The sequence below is a fragment of the Lepidochelys kempii genome, chromosome 1 (assembly GCF_965140265.1).
Source record: "Lepidochelys kempii isolate rLepKem1 chromosome 1, rLepKem1.hap2, whole genome shotgun sequence".
Lineage (NCBI taxonomy): Eukaryota > Metazoa > Chordata > Testudines > Cheloniidae > Lepidochelys > Lepidochelys kempii.
The window spans coordinates 226856463-226877400 of record NC_133256.1 but is presented as its reverse complement, the minus strand read 5'-3'; positions in this window follow the sequence as shown (position 1 = coordinate 226877400).

Below are 20938 nucleotides of genomic sequence, written 5' to 3'. Positions count from 1 at the left end.
CAAAAGTCTTTTAATAACAGAGAGAAACAATGTGGCATTATGTTGGGGAAACACCACCAACCGGATTCATAACACAACCCATGAGCAAAAACAACCCCACCCCAGGCAAATTGGGGCATGCCCTTTTCCCTTTGGTTCTTGAGTCCAGCAACCCCAAAAGTCCAATGCCCCAAAAGTCTCTGTCCCTGGTCAGGGCAGCCCCAGAGTTCGAAAGTTTATCGGCGGAGCTTTACCTCCCAACCTGGGTGGAAATGGGACGGGGGTAAGAGGCACCTTACGTGATCTGAAGCTGACCGCCCCATAGCTCCATAGCGGCGCTCCGCTCCGCTCCGCCAGCCGCCCCACAAAACTCCTTCGCGCAGCTGCACTCCGCTCCACCAGCCGCCCCACGAACTCCTTCACTCAGCTGCGCTCCGCTCCGCCAGCCGCCCCACGAACTCCTTCGCTCAGCTCCACGGCCCACAAGCAGCTCCTGCCATCCACACACTGCTCCGTGTCGAACTGCTTCGCCAGCCAGCCCGCAAACTGCTCCACAATATATCTTCAGGCTCCCCCACTACTTAACACAACACTCAGTGATTTCAGCGCTTAGGTGAATTCAGCTTATAATAGGGGAACCCCAGTGCTGGTGCACTGTCAGCCCAAAGTGAGCTCAGCAGCCTGTAACTAGACTTCTAATGAAATCAAAATTAGCTCTGATATTCCACAGTGGAGAGAGGAGGAAGTGCAATTAGCATGTAAGGCCCTCACCAAGGGGCCCATGCCACCAAGTATTAATACTTGTCCCCAGCCTCTCTCCATTCACACAGTTTTGGAACCCATGACCCTTGCCTAGCGAGTGCTACTTAGATGATGGTGAATCCCTCCATCGTAACAAAAGGCCACGTACAGTTCCAAGCACAGTTCCCATAATCAGGGTAATAACAATTTATTCTTCCTGCCCCAATAACAGAGACACTGGGGATCCCACAGCAGCCAAAGTGACCATTTGGGCAGCTATGGTCTCATTCTAGGCGTGGTGGGTGTGCCTATGCAAATGAGATCGGCCCCTGAAATTCTTTTCCACAACTTGCCACACCTCACCACCAGATGTCAGGGTGGAGCTCATCCTGACACTGCTTACATAGGGTCCCTGACCTGGAACCCAGGGTAGAGGGCCTCAGTTCCCCTACCAGCCCCTGGACAACGGGCACTGATAAGGGGGTAGTGAAAGAGAAGATTGCCTGGGACATTGGGTCCTGAGAGACTTTGATAATGCACCTGCCATTGTCCCCCAGGAAGGGGAAACTACAGTGACCTGGCCAGAGGGCCAAGCCACGAAGTGGGAGCAGTAGAATCCAAAGAGAGTGTGATGGAGTGCAACTGCAGAAAGGGGCGTCAGCCTGGCAAAGCTAATCCCCAGACGTGGCCAGAAGGAGGTGCTCCAGCGATGAGCAGAGAGTGCTCCATGACACTCTGCTTTTATCATTACTGTATATGACACTGTGATAGCTGATCTGAAACATTTTTCTTAGAAGGGACTGCTGGGTTTTTTAAGCTGTGTGCGTAATTAAGATGTTATCTACACCCTTTCAGTCTGTTGCTTGCTTCCATGAAACTGCCTGATTAATGATTTTTGTCACAGGAAAAGTGACATCTGGTTTATATTATAACTAGTAGCTGAAGCTATTGCATAGATGTAATTCATAAAGTCAAATGTATTTTTTAAAAAAAGTTGAAAATGGGGGGGCTCTTGTTTCCATGCGCTGTGCTATAGTGAGCAATGTTGCTCTCTGTACATGTTCCTCAGAATTGGTGCATAGAACTTCCCCTGGGGCTGGAGCCACAACTGCCTCTGTTACCCCATGTAGCTGTTACTCCCACTTCCTCTGATCAACTGTCACATTCCAACTGCCACAGAACCTTTGGACTCTAACGTTCCATCTGGTTCTCAAAGGGCCTAGTGGTGATTGAACCTGATGATAGTCTTCAAAAAACAAAAATTCTCAACCATGCTTGTAGCAGTTTCCATCGCTTCGCTGACTCAACAGACGGTTTAGGCTTCAGAGTGATGTTTAAGGTTATTGTGTATGTCGGTTGTCTTTGGCTGGCTGGGTGGTTTTGTTGATTTGTGGTTGAGGGGGTGTTGTAGCAGGAGCTTTGTGATATTTGTGCAGGAGGCAGTTGGGGAAGAAATCCATCATCTGTGTAGTCTCCCTCATAAAACCAATTAAACTGTTGTATGCAAATCGGCTGTAAAGCAGGAGTGGTGATTGGCTGACCTAATTCTGATATCTCAATACTCTAGGCCTCTTGGGATGACATAGATACATGCCCTACGCTGCACTGGTGTGATTCACAAATTCAGAAAACTTAAACATTGGATGGTAACAGGTGGCGATGCCCACTGGTGATTGTACCTGGTGATATTCTAAACAAAAAGAGCTCTCAGCTGTGCTTGTAGCTCCTTCCGTCTCTTCATGGTGACTTAATAGACTTAATAGGCTTCAGAGTGCCAATCCTGAAATCTTACTATAGAGATCTCACAGGAAACATCAATATCAGAGCTAGTGGGGGGAAATGGAGAAAACTTTGTCATTCCACAGGTTTTGAAAAGGAATGTTTTGTCATTATTTGATATTCCTTGCCAAATCTGTGTTTAAAAAATTGATTTTGACTTTTTATTCAATTTTTACTGTTTTTGGTTTTTTTCTTTTCCTTTTTCTCCTTTCCTTTCTCACTTTTCTCCATTTCAGTTCGCTACTAAAACTGGGGGGAGCGGGAAGAGGGTGGCGCAGAGGAGAAAGGATAAACAGGAACAGCAGAATAAAAGGTAAAATTGATCAACTAAAAACATTTTTAAAAAACCTCAAAAGCTACATTTTTCATGTTCCCATTTCACTGAAAAACTGAAAGTTTTCAAAGAGAACTTTTGGCAAAATCTGCCATTTAGAAAAAAGGTCATTCTTTTATATTTTTGTTCAAATAGTTTTGAGCAGCTGTAGTCAATAAATTGCGTTAAATTAACCTAGAACTCTGCAAATTCCCAAACACCAAATTAAGGGCATAATCCTGCCATGTGTTGTGCAGGTGAACAGATGAAAGGAGTCCATTCTGTCACAACATGCCCCTACAGCAGATACACAGGATTTCAGGCTAGTTCTCTGAGTGCTAGGCTGCGGGAGTGTCTAGTGAGCCTTCTGATGAGTGCGTAATGAGCCTGCTGATGAATCGAAGCCTTGTGGGAGCATAGTTAAGCCCCTGGTCTCCTTCTCTAATGACTCTGAACTAGATCAAGATGTAGTGACCCATCTGGAGTAAAGGATAGCACACCGTTGTACTGCTGCAAGGAAGGAGAATGTCATTCCTGCCTTCCCCACAGCTCTAGAAGGAAGTAAAGTGTGCCAGTCTACGCCTGGTGCCATGTACTCTTCCCAACACACCAGCACATGACTGCCTTGGCACTGCCCACGATCCACCCTTTCTGACCCAACTACTCAGAAGTGGGAACCAAGCAGCTCTGCAGAGCTTTTTTCCCTTCCACGCTGCTCCCTGTGCTGCCATACTAGCAGCAGGTGGAAGAGGAAGGTGCACAATGCTCTCATTTAAGCATTAGATTATTGAACTGTTTGCTTACATTGAATAGTATCTTATCCCATGAGCAGCCCTTGTGAAATCAATGAGGCTGTACCACTGGCTTGCTTGGTAAATCATTTCCCTCTCTGTGCCTCAGTTTCCCCATCTGTAAAAGGAGGTGAATGATACTGACCCCCTTTTGTAAAGTGCTTTGAGATCTAAAGATAAAAAATACTTTAAGAGCTAGCAGTAAGTCAATTATTTTGTTGTTTCTGAAATAAAATACTAATCCACTGGAGTCAGGTGCTCATAATCTGCCCTGAAAGGAGAAGCATGGGGCCAGGTGGTGTCACATAAAGATGGATTACAGGGACATAGGAATTGTCATGCTATGCCAGACTGCAATGGTCCATCCGCTCCTATATCCTCTGTCCAACAGCGCCAATACTAAATACTTCAGAGGAAGATGTTAGGTACCTCATAACATACAGTAGGTAATTTTTAATAGCTATTTTTCCTCTGTAGTAATCACTACTTCATCACATTGCTAAGACTTGAGAGCTTACACAGCTTCATGAACAGAATGTTGGATACAAAATATATGTACACTGTATATTTATGGAGAGAGTGTGTCCTTTCCCCTAGGGAAGTATTTCAGTGATAACTGAGGTGGGTTTTAGAATCACTTGATTGTCTGGGGAATTTTCAAAGGCACAAAGGACAATTAGATGCCCAACTCTCATTGTTTTCCAATAGAAGTTGAGCGCCTGACTCCCATTTATGTCTTTGAAAGTCTTTCACATCACTAACAAGAAGAAATAATCTATAAAATAAGCTCAGTACTGATGCTGCTATAGTCTAGCCTGGCTGTATTTTTCATTTCTGCAACTGGTTCCTGTCTGTGTGAGACTGTGTCTTGGAGAGTCAGCATGAAGTATGGTGTTACACAGTGTCCTATAAGACATGTGGCAACTTCAAATTTCCTGCTGAAGTTTGTCCATTTATAGCACATAGAGTGTTAATGATTCGATGAAAGCTCACTCTGGGTCAATTTGAGACTTCAGTAGGTGTATTTTGTTATTTACTGGTGTGTTTCATGTGAAATCATTAAAGTGAAAAATGTGAAACCGCTGATTCATGCATTTGTCAGGATGTTTTCACTGCTATGGCTTGATCCAGCTTCCCTCTCCCATGCCTGTAGGTGCTACAGACAATTCAATGCTGGGCATCTCTGTCTAACTGTAATCGGTGTAATTCACAGACACTCATCCTGGTTAAATATTTCACAGTAATTATGGGGTACTAAAATTGTTATTAATGTTGATACAATGCAAATATATTTATCTCCATATGTTCTGTCAGTGCGAGTGTTATTACTGCTAATGATGTTTCCTTACAAATGCAGATGTTTTCTCTCCCCATTGCCTTTTATTTTGACATTCCAAATAACTGTGTTCTGAAGGATGAAATAAATCCACTGTATTTTTGTAAACCACAGGATTATGTGTCCGGTAAAGGTTAGCCAAGACATCAAGGGAAAGTATATTAAAAAAAACCACAAGAAAAGCAGTTAAACAACCACCCTTGCACTATTTTAATGATGACAAGCATCGAATTTGACATTTAGCCAAATGTTTGTTCTAGGATCCATGCCTTTTGGAAGGAAATGACAATGACGATCAGTGGTATCCTCAGTAAAACAGAACATTCCATCATGAAATGGGAGGGTTTTGATTATCAGGGGTAAAAATACACAAAGAAAGGAAACTATAAGGTACAAGCACAGACAACTACACTTAAAACAAGTGTATGGATTAGACCAGTGCTCTAATGACACTGCATTGTGCTACCACAGGGAAATCTAAATGTGGGACCAGAATGGTTCAGGTCTCTGACATCTCCTCTTGGATGTCTGTCAGCTTAAACTTAACATGGCCAAAATTCAACTCCTTATCATTCTTCCTTCCCAAACTCTCCCACTGCTTACTTTTAGTTATTGCTAACACTACCATCCTACCCCTCATTCATGTTCATAATTTAGGTATGACCTTTGACTCTGCCTCTCTTTAAAGGTGCACATTGAGGCAGTGTCCAAATCTTGCCACCCTTCCTAACATATCTAAGATCTGTCCTTTTCTCTCAGTCCACACCACTAAAATTTTCATCCAGCCTCCTTCTGTTCAGAAGCCATGGAAAATCATTGAGATAAAAATTAGTCTGTGGTCATTTGTGCAACTTCTAGTCATAGAATGGCACTGTATGGCCTGATTCTCATTTACACTAAGTCCACTTTACACTATTTTGGTGGTGTAAAGGGGCGTTAAAGTGGATGTAAATGTAATTTATACCCCCTTTAAGGCCCCTTTATACTGTCATAGTGGTGTGAAGCCACCTTAGCATATGAGAGAGACGAAAGGGTTGTCTACATGGGAAAGTTTTTTATCAGTTGTACCAATATAGTCATACAGGCATAGTTACACTGATATAATCCCCTGTGTGAACACTGTTGTTCCTGTATAAGATCATGTCTACACTACAGAGCCTTAGCCAGAATAGTGGAGATACAACATCAGCTGGCAAGAGGTGTTCTTCCATTGACTTAGCTATACCACCTTCTGAATGATGTTAGTTAAGCTAACAGAATCACTCTTCTATCAGAATAGATTCATCTACGCCAGGGATTTTGCAGGCATTGCTATGTCATTAGGGGCTTTAATTTTTTCACACTCCTAGCGGACATAGTAATGCCAGCAAAATTGTGTAGTGTACACCAGGCCAAAGAGTGGTTATTTTCTGGATTCTGTTAAACCCCTCCCAAAGTGATATAAATTAAATTTTATAAAGGTACTCATACCAGAATAAGAGTGGTGGGAAGGGTTGTGGGGGGTGTTATTTCTGCATAATATCTGTTTTTGCATATATCAGAAAATTCCCTGTGGGGACAAGGTCTAAGGCTCTAATTCTGCAAGCTGCTCCTCATGGGCAGAACCCCATTGACTCCAGTGGAATTCCACACAGGTGCAGGGCCCACCCACACAGAACAGCTTTTAAATTCTAGCCTCAAGTCCTAGACATGAATTACCCTGGATGGCTCCAAATCCTGGCTTAGTTATGCACTCAGCTCGCTTGCTTTGGAAGACAGACACACTTTCTTTGCTATCTGATCCCTTTCATTTTGGGTGTTCAAGAATCTTTGCTTCCTGATCAATGCAGCAAAGATCTCTTTTGCTTGGTATTAATCACAAAATCTTTCTTACAATTGGTCTGTGAATGATGAGAGGATATAATTATTAATGCTGGATGTTTATCACAGCCATGACTTCTGTGAAAAAAATCAGGATATCTAGGAAGCTTTCATAAAAAGTCATGGGTTTTGCCAGTATAATCAGACTGTTAGGAGTCAATCTGGCAAAGGTGCTGAGCTCTCCTGTGACGTGTTGAGCACTCTCAGGCCCCAATTTAACAAATCACTTAAGCAAATGCTCAAATTTAAACATGTGAAGTGTATCAGTCCATCCCTATTCAGTAAAGCATGTAGGCACATGCTTAAGTCCCATACTGAATTGGGATCTCAATTCCTTGCAACCTGAGTGGCACGACTGGGACAAGGGTGGTCAGACTTAGTGGTCGGCACAGGAGTCAGGCTGAATCAGATACCAGGAGGCCAGAGTCCAAGAATTAGGTCAGAAGGCATGGGGGTGAGTAAAAAGGCTGGTCATGCAGGAGGGAAAATGCTGTGGCATGGGTCATCCCCTTTTGGAGGTGTGCGAACCTGCTGCCTTTGGAACGCTGGAAGGGAAGCTCCCTGGAAGTGTGGGGAGGCCACCAGTGCCCAGACAGTGTCCCATGATGCATTGTTTTCTGTCCCAGCATTCCCTGGGCTTCCGGCTTTCTTTCATGGCATTTTTCAACGGCCTTTGTTTGCTGTTCACCCCGCCATCTTTGTGTGAAGGGTTGGATCCCTCACTGCTCTCCTATGCTCTGATAACTGTCATGAAGACATCACAGATGGCAGTGCAGTTAATCACTAAGTTCCTAACTGAAGAAGACTCCCAATTGCCTGACATGCTGTGTGATATGGATAGGAGCAACTTTAGATTTTAGACTGTCGCTTTTGGGCTCAGGAAACAAGCATTGAATGGTGGGATCATATCATCAGACAGGTCTGGGATGACGAGCAGTGGCTACAGAACTTTCAGATGCAGAAAACCACCTTCCTGGAACTGTGTGCAGAGCTTGCCCCAGCACTGTGGTACAATGACACCAGAATGAGAGCTGCCCCCTCAGCGGAGAAGCACGTGACAATTTCTGTGTGGAAGCTGGCAACTCCAGACTGCTACAAGTTGGTCACAAATCAATTTGGAGTTGGGAAGTCAACTATTGGGGCTGCATTAATGCAAGCGTGCAGGGCAATTAATCATCTACTGCTACGAAGGACCGTGATTCTGGGAAATGTGTGTGAAATAGTGGATGGCTTTGCAGAAATGGGTTTCCCAAACTGTGAAGGGGCAATAGATGGCACACAAGTTCCAATTTTGGCACCAGACCACCTTCTGACAGAGTATATCAATAGGAAGGGGTATTTCTCCATGGTGTGGCAGATGCTTGTGGATCACCATGGGCATTTCACTGACATCAATGCGATATGGTCCGGGAAGGTGCATGACGCATGCATCTTCAGGAACACCACCATGTATAGAAAGCTACAAACAGGGACTTTCTTTCCAGACCAGAAGATTACAGTGGGGGATGTTGAAATACCTATCGTGATCCTGGGAGACCCAGCATGCCCCTTACAGCCATGGCTCATGAAACCTTACACAGAAAACCTGGACAGCAATAAGAAGCCATTCAACAACAGGCTGAGTAGGCGCCGAATGACAGTGGAATATGCCTTTGGCAAATTAAAGGTGTGCTGGTGATGCCTTTATGGCAGGTTATCCCTTAATGAGGATTATATTCCCATGGTCCTAGCTGTTGACAAAAGCTGACTTTTGTCGACAAAAACTCTGAAGTGTAGACAAGGCCTAAGCTTTGGCAAAAAGTGAATAGTGAACAATGAATGAGTAATGTTGTTTACAGTAGCAGGTACAAAGGTGCTTTGCAAGTATAGGGTGCACTGAACACTGCCCTTCAGATCTTAAAATCTAAAAGTTAAATGGGAAGATAAACAGGGTAGGAAAGTGGGTGTGCAACACCTCCCTTTTGTAAGGATGTGGAGGATAAAATATATCGAGTAAAACACTTCAGATACAGATTTTCGAACAATCACGTCTGCTAACATTCTTTAAAATTTTGGCATTCCTGAATATTTTTATTAATACTTAGAAGTCAGCTAAATATTCATTAGCAATGAATAATATGACCTTGCAAATAACCATGAAGCAAGCTCACTTTTTCTGTTGATAAACATTATTTCCAAATCAGTTTTTGTTTTATTTGACCAGCTTTAGTGACATATAGTTCAGCCAGATAATGCACTGAATGATAGAGGCTTGGAGGGGCCAAACTTAAAGTGATACAAATACCCTAATACATGTTACATTCATTACATACATATCAAAACCTTTGGGAAGAAGTGTGTTTTAAGGAGGGATTTGTGTGAAAGGAGGATGGTTATTTGATACATAGAAACAAGGAGAAAATAGCGGAAGAAAAGAATTGGAAAGAAAAAGACAATTTCCATGGACTCATTGAACATACATATGAATTTAGTGAAAAAATTCAGCGTAAAGTTCTCCTTTGGTGAACGGTGTATTTTTCTCAAGGAGGAATACGTTCTTTTCAGGTCTTTTTTGGTTCATTTGTGCTTTCAATTGTGCAAAAAAAATTTCAGAAAATGATTTATGAATTCCATTGCCTCACTGATTACTTGTCTCCATTCTTAACAGAAATGAATGCAAGCAACTATAGAGGAAAATTGATTTGGACATATTAGAATTTCCACTCAGGTTGTAGCTGGTTTCAAGATGCGCACACACAGCCAAAGAAGAGTGGCATTCCAAGTCTTGCAGTCATTGAGGTAGATCAAAATGGCTTCAAGTATTTATTCAAGAACTACTGCTGAGATACGAAACTTCATCTTGGTCACTTTTTGCAGGCCTCAGAGGCACAGCATGCACAAAGCAAGGAAATCAACTGCAATCTGGCAGAACTATCCTTGTACGTTCAATGCAATACTTTCTTAGAGCCGAGTGGAAAAGATTTAGAGATTAAATATGCAGAATGAAGACAGACACCTGGCTGGGATTCAATCTCTGTTTTAAAATTTACAGAACTCCTAAAGATGTGGCTTCTGGGTCATATTCAGCCACAATTCACCCTAAGAATATCTCTGACTGACCTGGCCTTTATTGTACTGTCCCATTAGTAAAGGCATTCTAAAGCTATTGAATTTCCCTCCCCTAATTATTCTGATATGGTTTCCATGTTTTCTTTGTTCTATTTGGGGGATGGGCGCTTTCTTCTGCTGCAAGCCTAATTAAATCTAATTGCTTTGCCTGGTTAGCCTAGTGCAAAGCACACTTGTCTGCAGCATCCCTTTTGGCTTAACTCAGGGGAAAATGTGCAAGTGTCACTTGAAAGCATTTCAGATGAGACAGAACCTAGGCAAGTCAAAGCAAGCACAATTTCAACATGCTGGTAAACCCAGTATTCAGCCCAAGTCTGAATGATGAGAAGCAAAATGGCAACCATAACTATTTTTATTACATTTATCTTTGTTTTGAATTATAGATACAAGCAAAGATTGAGCAATCATGCTGTTTTCCTTTGTATCAGTTCAATAGCATTTTGGAGTGCTTTTCCTGAGTTTAGCATCCCTGCAAGTTAAGAGTATTATGGACCTTTCTTTGTTAATTTCTCAATATGCATAAAATATGGCCAAAAATGTACTCTGGCAATGTCTGTACATTCCTATACCCAGGAGGAGGTTGCTGATGAGCATTCAGCTAGCAATGGGCCTAACCAAGAACCCATTTATCCACTTCTGAAACTGTAATAGAACTCACTAGAATGTAAATCCGAGACCTGAACACACACGGCTTGTGCTGACATGGAGCCCATCCCCATATCTTATTCTGAACACTGTTGGTCAGTTTTTGGTTGCAGTCCCCTGTCCTTTTCTCCCTTACTTTGTGCAGTGAGACTCCCTCCATCATCTATGGCCTATGTTATACAAGAGGTCAAACTAGATGATCACAGTGGTCCTTTATGGCCTTGGAATCTATTAAAATACCCTCTCATAGTGGTAGGTAGCATGAGATACCTCCCTTCCCATGTCTGCATCTCATCTCAGTAAGCCTGTTAATGTTCAAAGGAGTAAAACAAGGGACTCCACTAATGAGGAAGTCGCTCAGGCAAAGAGAGTCCTGAAGGAATGGCACATGTAGGCCCTGGGAATGGGGGATCCACTGAAGAAATTCTCCCTCTAGCCCCAGTGAGAGAAGGGGGTGGTGGTCAGGAGTAGGTGAAGATAGTCAACAGCAACACCCTATCCCCGAGCCCAAGCAGAAAAGAAGCACAGAGTCCCACTGCTGCTGGGGATGGAGTGAGTGTAAAAAAAATAAAAAAAAAAAGCTGACCAGACACTGCTGTCATTTAAAGCAAAGAGCCCAGTCAGAAAGAGGAAGGTGGGAGGACGAAGGCCTCCTGCACACATTGAAGAGCAGCCATGGCATCAGAAACTGAGGAGCCCTGCTAAGGAGAGAAGGATTAATTGACTTGACTGGGAGAAAACAACATTGTTAAGATGCAAAGGCATGTATAATGGAGTCATGAATGCATATTCCAAGTAGCTGGAAGTCGTGCATAGATTTTTAGGGCCAGAACGGACCATTATGTTAATCTAGACAGACCTCCTGCATTACACAGGCCACAAAATTTCACCTAGTAATTCCTGCATCAAACTAGAACATATCTTTTAGAAAGCTATCTGATCTCGATGTAAAGATTGCAGGTGATAGCAAATCCTCCGCATAAATACAATTAATTTATGAAAAAAGAACGAGGAGTACTTGTGGCACCTTAGAGACTAACAAATTTATTTGGGCATAAGCTTTCGTGGGCTAAAACCCATTTCATCAGATGCATGGATTGGAAAATACAGTAGGAAGATATATAAACACACAGAGAGAACATGAAAAGACGGGGGTTGCCATACCAACTCTAATGAGACAAATCAATTAAGGTGGGCTACTGTCAGCAGGAGGAAAAAAACTTTTGTAGTGATAGTCAGGATGGGCCATTTCAAACAGTTGACAAGAAGGTGTGAGGAACAGGAGGGGGAAACATTAGCATGGGGAAATAGTTTTTAGTTTGTGTAATGACCCATCCACTCCCAGTCTTTATTCAAGCCTAATTTAATGGTATCCAGTTTGCAAATTAATTCCAGTTCTACAGTTTCTCGTTGGAGTCTGTTTTTGAAGTTTTTTTCTTGAAGAATTGCGACTTTTAGGTCTGTAATTGAGTGTCCAGGGAGGTTGAAGTGTTCTCCAACTGGTTTTTGAATGTTATTCTTAATGTCTGACTTGTGTCCATTTATTCTTTTGCATAGAGACTGTCTGGTTTGGCCAATGTACATGGCAGAGGGGCATTGCTGGCACATGATGGCATATATCACATTGGTAGAAGTGCAAGTGAACAAGCTCCTGATGGTGTGGCTGATGTGATTAGGTCCTATGATGGTATCCCTTGAATAGATATGTGGACAGAGTTGGCAACTGGCTTTGTTGCAAGGATGGGTTCCTGGGTTAGTGTTTTTTGTTGTGTGGTTGCTGGTGAGAATTTGCTTCAGGTTGGGGGGCTGTCTGTAAGCGAGGACTGGCCTGTCTCCCAAGGTCTGTGAGAGTGAGGGATCATCCTTCAGGATAGGTTGTAGATCCTTGATGATGCGCAAGAGAGATTTAGTTGTTACCCTCATTGTTAAAAATCAGGGCCTCATTTTTAGTCTGAATTTGTCTAGCTACAGCTTCCAACCATTAGATCTTGTTATGCCTTTTTCTGTTAGATTAAAGAGCCTTCCACTATCAGAAATCTTCTCCCCACATAGGTTCTTACAGATTGTGATTAAGTCACCTATTAACCTTCTCTTACACAAACTAAATTGATGGAGTTTCTTAAGTCTCTCACAATAAGGCATGTTTTCCAGACCTCAAATCATTCTTGGTTAAGCCTGGATACTAGCACATGCCCTGCTGACTTACAAAAGAGGATGAGTTCTGAGTAAAGTTTTTTCATTTCTGGCATTGCATTTATCTATCCTCACCACACCAGACTCTGGGAGTTTGGATAAAGCCAAACTTTCTCCTGCACTGTCCCTGGTTCTTAGTTTTCCCCTTCTTTATATTTGTAATCATGTAGATATACGCTTTGAGACTCTGTAATATTAGGTGATGACTGTAAAAACTGTGAATATCATTTTCTAAAGATTGGGAGGTGATGACTGTGACTGGTTCCCCCAGGGTGCCACCTGGAACTGCAGTACCACTGAGCCCCCTGGCCCACCAGCCTGGGCTCCCACTCACCCTGTAATGTTGTGACAAGCTGCAGACATGCTCCCGGTCTCACACTTTCACCAGCAAACAGGTAGGGACACACCCAGCTGTAGTAACATGCAGACAGGCTTTCTGATCAGCCCCTGCATGGGAATACTATACAGCCAGGGTACTTACCAGCTCCTCAGGTGCACACCCCCTCTTGAGGGTAAACCCAAAATTATACCATCTTGTGCTGCACAAGGAACTGTACAGCATAAGATCATAAAATTCACCTTCTCCCTCGATGTGGAGAGACAGATGCAACAGCTTTCTGCCCCAAGTTATGATTTCCACACTGGTTTTAGACAAAACAAAAACAACTTTATTAACTGCAAAAGATAGATTTTAAGTGATAAGGGCTAGCAAAGGGATCAAAGCAGATTACCTCACAAATAAATGCAATCTAAGCTTAATATAAAGAGATTGGGTATGAGAAGCAAATTCTCACCCTAAATGATGATTTAAGCCGGTTGCAGAGATTCTTAAAGGGCAAGTTGCTCTTGCTTGCAGCTTAAAACCCCAGATATTCCTTTCACAGGCTAGAAATTTCTCTTGCCTGGGTTCAGCCCTTCCTCCCAGTTCTGCAGGTGTTTCCAAGAGTCTCTTTGGGGCGGGGAGTCAGTGAAGAACCATGATGATGCCACTCTCCTGCCTTAAATAGCTTTTGCATAGGGCGGGAATCCTTTGTCTCCATGCTTGGTTCCCACGCCCGGTCAGTGGAAAAACACTGGTATTCCAAGATGGAATCCAGTACCAGGTGACTTGATCACATGCCCCTGCAGGGTCACAGCAGCCTGACTTGGAGGCTGTTTGTAGTATCCTCACAAAGGCTCCCTGGTTGGGAAATTAGCTTCTTCTAAGATCTGTTGTTCTCCCTAATGGCCCTTCCCAGCCAGCCATCTAGACTGATTGCATTCTGCCTAGTGAGCGTTTCCCAGGTGTAAACACATTTATAATAGCTGCATAGACAATATTCCTAACTTCAGATACCAAAATGACACATGCATGCAAATAGGATAATCATATTCAGTGAACCATAACCTTTTAAATGATATCTTACATGACCTATCTTGCATAAAATACATCCTAGTTATGCCATAATCATATCATCATAATACTTCTATGAAGAATATGGGGCATAATGCCACAGTGATGAGTAGTGGAAAACAATACTGACCTCAATGCATTGCTTCTCTGTATCAATTACAGAGGGCCTGATCTAGCACGTGAAGACATTTACTCCCAGGCAGAGTCCCATTGAAGTCAATGGTGAAGTCTTGTGGATCCTTTTATAGGTTCAGGGCTCAGGCTAGAATTATTGAAGTACATATGCCAAAATATGACTTTACTGCATATTTATGTATAAATGTGCATATAAATCTGTAGATGGATTTTGTTCTTACCTGCCCTGAGCCCTAAGATGCTCTTGACAGCTGATATGACATTAATTCACATGGTTCTCTTTTACAGAGAGCTGTAGCCCAAAATACTTGGAAAGGATTACAGAAAGTAATAAAAAATAGTTTTATCATTACATTTTAAGATTTGTGTGCTCCATGCTTTTTTGTTTGTTCGTTTGTTTGTTTAAAAACAAGTCTGTGCCATGATTTAAACCCTGGGCCTGATGCTACATTCCAGGCAAGCTCTGCTGGATGCAAGAACAGAAAGGGCTTGGAGTGCAAAAGTGGATTTTAATCACCTTTGCACTTTCCCTTTTGGGGAGTCCCCAGTACAATTAGTGCATTGTTAAAGACTATTCTAGCAGCCAGATATAGTCAAAGCACAGAGGTGCTCTATTCATGCCCTCTTTTTGACAAGAAAGCCTCCTTCTACACCAGCTCAGTGCCCACCCTACCACTCTGCTGCACTCAATATCTGTCCCATCAGTGTTGTAAAACAGCAAAATCTGTGATCTGCTATAAGGTTCATATGCACACTAGCCATGACTGACATCACTGCCTCTGTATAGAGGCCTGTGGTAGATATTTTCTACTGAATTCTCAGTCTATCTGTCCATGACTTCTCCCCTTCCAAGCATCTAATCTCTTTGAGCAATTTTCTGTCTTTCTGCAGGGATGATTGAAGTGACCCTTTGAAGCTATTAGTTTTGACATTTGAAAAAGAAGCATCCAGAATGAAAGAATACTCCAATTAAGCAAAACATCAATTAAGGCTTAAGCAAAGATTAAAAGATTCAGATCAGTTCTTTCACTTAAAAGAGAAATAAGTATACTTCACTAGTGAAGATGTTCATTAGAGGAAAGAGCATTTTAAGCATGTCAAATTACCATGACATTGAGGCCCACAGGTGAAATGCAAAACCTTACTGTGTATGTAGGGGGGATTATCTTTCAATTGCCTTTGAAAAAACATGTGGCATTACCTACTCTCCTAGTTGTCTAGGAAGAGTAAGGGCCTGATTCTCATTTGAGGCTGCTTTATACCACTTTAGCATAGCAAAGGGGCCATATAGTGTGTGTAAAGCAGAAATGAATTATATTTAAGGCCCTTTTACATGGCCTTACTTTGAACGAGGGTCCAACTATTTGTGCATTCATTTGTCTGGACACACATACATCCAGAATTTCCAAATTATATTACAAGAATGATAAAATAAAAATAATGAGCTTTCAAACACATGACCTCATCCTGCTTGATTTTCTGATGACACTGTGTGTATCTGAGATCTACTGCACATTGCGGAGATTGCTAAAGTGTGATCTTCACACCCCGCAGTCTTATGTCAAATACCATCTGATATGCAGAACAGAATTTAAATGTTACAAGAACTGAGACCAGTATTTTTGTAAACGGAATCTGCGACTCATTGGCTTAGACTTGATGTCATTTTCTGCAAGATATGTAATTGTGCCTTATGAAAGTGGTTATATTTTTATATTGTGAAAATGAATAGGTGCTATGAGTTTTTTACTCTGAAATAGAATATTCTAAAGGGATCAATTCACTCTTTTAAAGGAACTTTCATATTGAAAACTTTCAAATACATTATACTTCAGAATATTCACCTTTTTACATTTAGTCAGTTTTTCTCACCATTTTGCTGAGGATCAATGATATTTGTTGAAATATAAGGGTTTTCACCTTTAACCGTCTCTTAATTCTCAGGGTGTACTCCTTTTTTGGAAAATGTGATAGCATAGTATCAACACTAATAACAATAGTTCCATGTGGAAGTGTTTTTTTTGATGTGTACACTTTACCACTAGGAACTGAACTAAACCCAACAATTTCACTGCTAACTTCATTTCACATTAGCCATTAATCAGCCATTAGGTGGTAATGACCTTCAGTCTGGACTGATCAAGGCTACATTTGAGCTGCGGTTGAAAGACAATATATCTGAGCTGTCTGATCATCCCATACAGCTGAATTTGTTACACACCAAACATTTTCATAGCAGCTTGTGATGTTATAAACAAAGGATTGTCTTCATTATGGGATCAAATGAAAAAATAATCCAAACTATGTGGTAGAACAAGCCTATTTGGCAATGAATCTTCTGTTTTTACACAAAGGAAGTATCATAAATTACCTGGATGGGCAAATTGGCTACGCAACAAAACAAACAAAAACTGTACAGGTATTTTTTTAAAGTTCAGGAAAGTTTAATTTTAAAATAAATACTTGTCATGCTTCTCTGTTTCCTAATTTTGAAACATAGGAATTGCCATAACAGTTCAGGTTATTGATCTGTTAAAGCTATTATTGTGCATCTGGCAATAGTTACTACAAGTTGTGGTAAAGGTAAAGAAGAAAGGTAAACAAATATTCATGCCTTATTCTGCATTATAGAGGCTCTGATCAAGGACTAGGGCCCCATCATACTAGATACTTTGCAGAGAGCCCACAATCGAGGTTTCTTACATGATACAACAGGTGCAATTAACAGGGAAATAGGAGGCGGGGAGAGGATGCTGTAATGGTAAAATCAGCATTTTTTTGCATAATAATCAGTAGTCTGGGCTAGCTAATTGCTTAGCAATTATGAGATGGCAGTGTTTATAGACATTGTGACAGTGGTAAGTCTTATGGAGAGATTTGAAGAAGGAAAAAGGGGTGGCTTTACAAAGTTGGATCAAGAATTTTCCCCATAAATGAGGGAAAAAGTGTGAAAATGCTTGTGAGAGAAGTGAACTAACAGGTGATAAAGACTGGCATTGTCAACAGAACAAAGAAGGAACTAAACCCTACTGTATATGACAGAGATAATGCTTTCCTGACTCCTGCAGGCAATGAGCTTAGTTTACATAAATTTCAGCATGCATAACACAAATATTATAATTGGCCATAAAATTATGCAACTTTTTAAAAAAAATGCAAACCCAGTACTTGACTCTCTGACCTACTAGATCACTGAATTCTCAGTCTGGCTGTCCATCATATGAAGTATTTATTTGTTTTTATATTTATTAATGATCATTTATTTGATAAGCATTTATTTAATTTTCTATTTGCCTTTATTTTCAATGGGACCAGAAGTGATAATGTCATGTTAAAGATTATTCCCTTGGTAACTGCAGTGTGGCCAGAACCGGATGAACTAACAACTTCACAAAAGAGTCTGTTCTCATGAGATATTAAGTCTGAGTTCCAGGCTAAAATAGATGTATCTCCATAAATGCATCTCCAATTTCAACTCCTGCGTCTGAACATTATGAGGTTTTTCCCAGAACCATAAAACACTGACAAAGCAAAGTGCTTTTCATGCAAATGTTCCGTCCAAATTTAGCAGAGTGAGAAAGTTCCTCTTTAAACCTACCAAAAGCCTTGCTTCAGGGAGGAGCCAATTATTTTTATTTTTTAACTCCTTCTCTATTGTATCAATGGTTTTGAAACCATAGTCCGAGCAGCTGATTCACTTTTAAGTATCCTTCATCACATTAGTTCTTTCTTATATTCTTCCTTAACAGATGCTGGTGCTAATGAGAGATGGAAGTGAGTAGTACATTACTCATTCTGCAAACTGAAACATGTACAAGAACTTCTGTGTCACTAATTCAAGCCACTTCTGGTAGTAGTAAAGTTCAGTCCAGTAGTGTCCCTGTGGCCTGCCACTTCCCACAGCTCCCATTGGCCAGGAACAGCGAACCACGGCCACTGAGAGCTGCGGGGGATGGGGGGGGCATGCCTGCGGATGGTCTATGTCAGCAAAATGTCTCGCAGCCCGCAATCAGATTACCCTGATGGGCTGTATGCTGCCCGAGGGCTGCAGGTTGCCCACCATTGATGTAGAACCTGCTGGTGTGCATTAAAAATTCCCTAGTGTACTTTAGGGTGTGTTGTTTGAAACAGGTTTCAGAGTAACAGCCGTGTTAGTCTGTATTCGCAAAAAGAAAAGGAGGACTTGTGGCACCTTAGAGACTAACCGAAAGCTTATGCTCAAATCAATTGGTTAGTCTCTAAGGTGCCACAAGTCCTCCTGTTCTTTTTGTTTGAAACAGTACTACGGAACTTTTAGTGCACATTAGCAGGGTCTGCATGGACCGGTTAGAGCATAACACATTAGTGCACTTTTAAAAATCACCCTCCCTACATAGTGCTCATTGCTGCTCCATATAGACAGGTAACTCAGGGCTTTTCTACCCTGTGTTTGGTTTCTTCAGATGAGATACACTGTAAGGTGGAAGGGGAAGATTACATTGCCGCTGCTTATTCTATACCTCATCATTGCATAAATGGTGGATACTTTAGTTTCCAGCCTGTCACTAAATATAAAAGTGGGGCAAAGGGCTTTGGGAGGTAGTGTAGTCTAGTAGACTGGAAGAAGGAGTGCTAGGTTCTATTCCTAGTTCTGTCAATGACTTTCTGTGTGACCTCAGGCACATCACTGGCCCTCTGTGTCCCCTCCCACTCTGACCATCTTGTCTAGTTAGCTTTTAGGTGCAGGGGTCTGTCTTTCATTATGTTTGTACAGCTCGTAGCATTATGGGGCCCTGATCTTACTTGGTTGAGGCCTCTAGATAGCATTGTAACAAAAATGATAAAACTGAACCCAGAAAAAAATGTGACTCAGTCTGAGGTGACATACACTGGACATCTCCTCACAGCAGAGTGACTGAAAGCTGATCCCAAGATCTGTGAACAGTCAGTCATTGTGCTCACCTAAACTCAGAATGGAAGTCTAATACCACCAGCAGTTCTAGACTCCCCAGCGTGGGCAGGGGTGGTCTGTGTGTGCTCCCTCCCACATATGTTGCCCAACTAAGCTATCACTGTGCAAGAAGAGCACACACTGGACCGTTTCAAAGGCTGTTTCCGGGGCTGCACTCCCCTGTTCTCTAGAAGAAACTGTAGCAGCCTGAAATGCCATGGGTCAGATCCTCAGCTGGCGTAAATCAGTGTAGTTCCATGGAAGTCATGTGAGCTAAACAGATTCATACCAGCTGAGAATCTGGCCAAATGCCTATTGAAGAAGTGTGGCTCCACACTACCACTGTGGGCTTAGGCTTAAGGCCACCATTTTAGCCCTTAAAAGGGAGAGAAGAAATAAGGTGCTCCCCTGCTCTGTATTCACAAACATATTAGTCTACTACACAATGTCCTGCTGTGCATTCCAAAATGTACTTTCCAAGTGAGAAGCACAGTCAAAAGGAAAAGAGGTACCTGGTTTTTATCATGAAAAACAGCATACTGTATGCAATCATGATGGGAAAATGTTATAAAGTGTCACTCGGGAGTTTTTAGTGACTTTGTGGCAGATCTAACCAGTTTTTCACATCATGAAACCTTACTCTACATTATTCATTACACAACGTTATTTATTAGGGCAGAAATTACAACACATGACACACACAAACATCATCTGTAGCAAAACAATGTTCTTTTGCAACACATCTTGCTTTTGTTTGCAGGGCAGCTAACATTCTTCCTGAAATCATTGATACTTTTACCATCAGTTTCTGAATGGATGTGTCAATTTTAAACTTTTTTGCTTCAGGAGTAGAAGGAGGGTTTCCAACTATTCATTTAGGACCTACTCCTGCCAAAGTATCTTAGAATTGCCTTCATCCTTCTAATGCAGGATTATTTCTCAAGCAACTCTTCTGTTGCTTTTCTCAGCCAGATTTTAAATATTCCAAGCCACTAGCCTCCTGCCACTTCCTTGGAAGTTGTTTTCAAGTGGAAAATAGTATTATTTAATCCTTGTACACCCTATAAGCCCTGCTAATGGCACACTTAGTGGGAAGAAGTTCTCCAAATGAATTTAACTGCTTAGGCATCTTACCCCTCCCCATTAACAAACAGTTTTCTCTTTTTGGGTTTCCTTGAAGAATTACTATATTTTGAGGGTATCTTCATGAAGAACTTATCAGGGACTATCCATCCCACCAAAAGCAATGATTTTCTTGGGAGTGTCTTCCTATTAGTGGGTCCCTTAAAAATAAATAAAATAAATCAGCATCTCCATCATATCAGTACCTCCTCTTAAGAGAAGTTCTTTGGAATGTGCTAGCATGGCTTCACAGCTCTGGTACCTGAGCTAGCTAGATTTCCCTGTGATTGCAGTGGAGGCATACATGAACCTGCAATTGGCTCTACATGGGTGAAACCGTGTGCCCGTGGGGAGTCAGTTAAAAATCAACAAGGGTCTATGCTGCCGTGGGGGACCACCCACACAGAGCTCATTGAAAGACTGGGGCCTAAATGAGATATGCAAATCGCATCCCAAAGAGTACAGCACAAAGAACCAAAATACAATCAGCCAAGTCCATCATTGGTGTAACTCTACTGAAATCAAAGGATTTTCACAAGGGATAAATTTGTCCTCAGAAATGTAACCAGCGGGCTAACCATTGCCCTCAGTTCCAGCATGCATCTCCCACTAA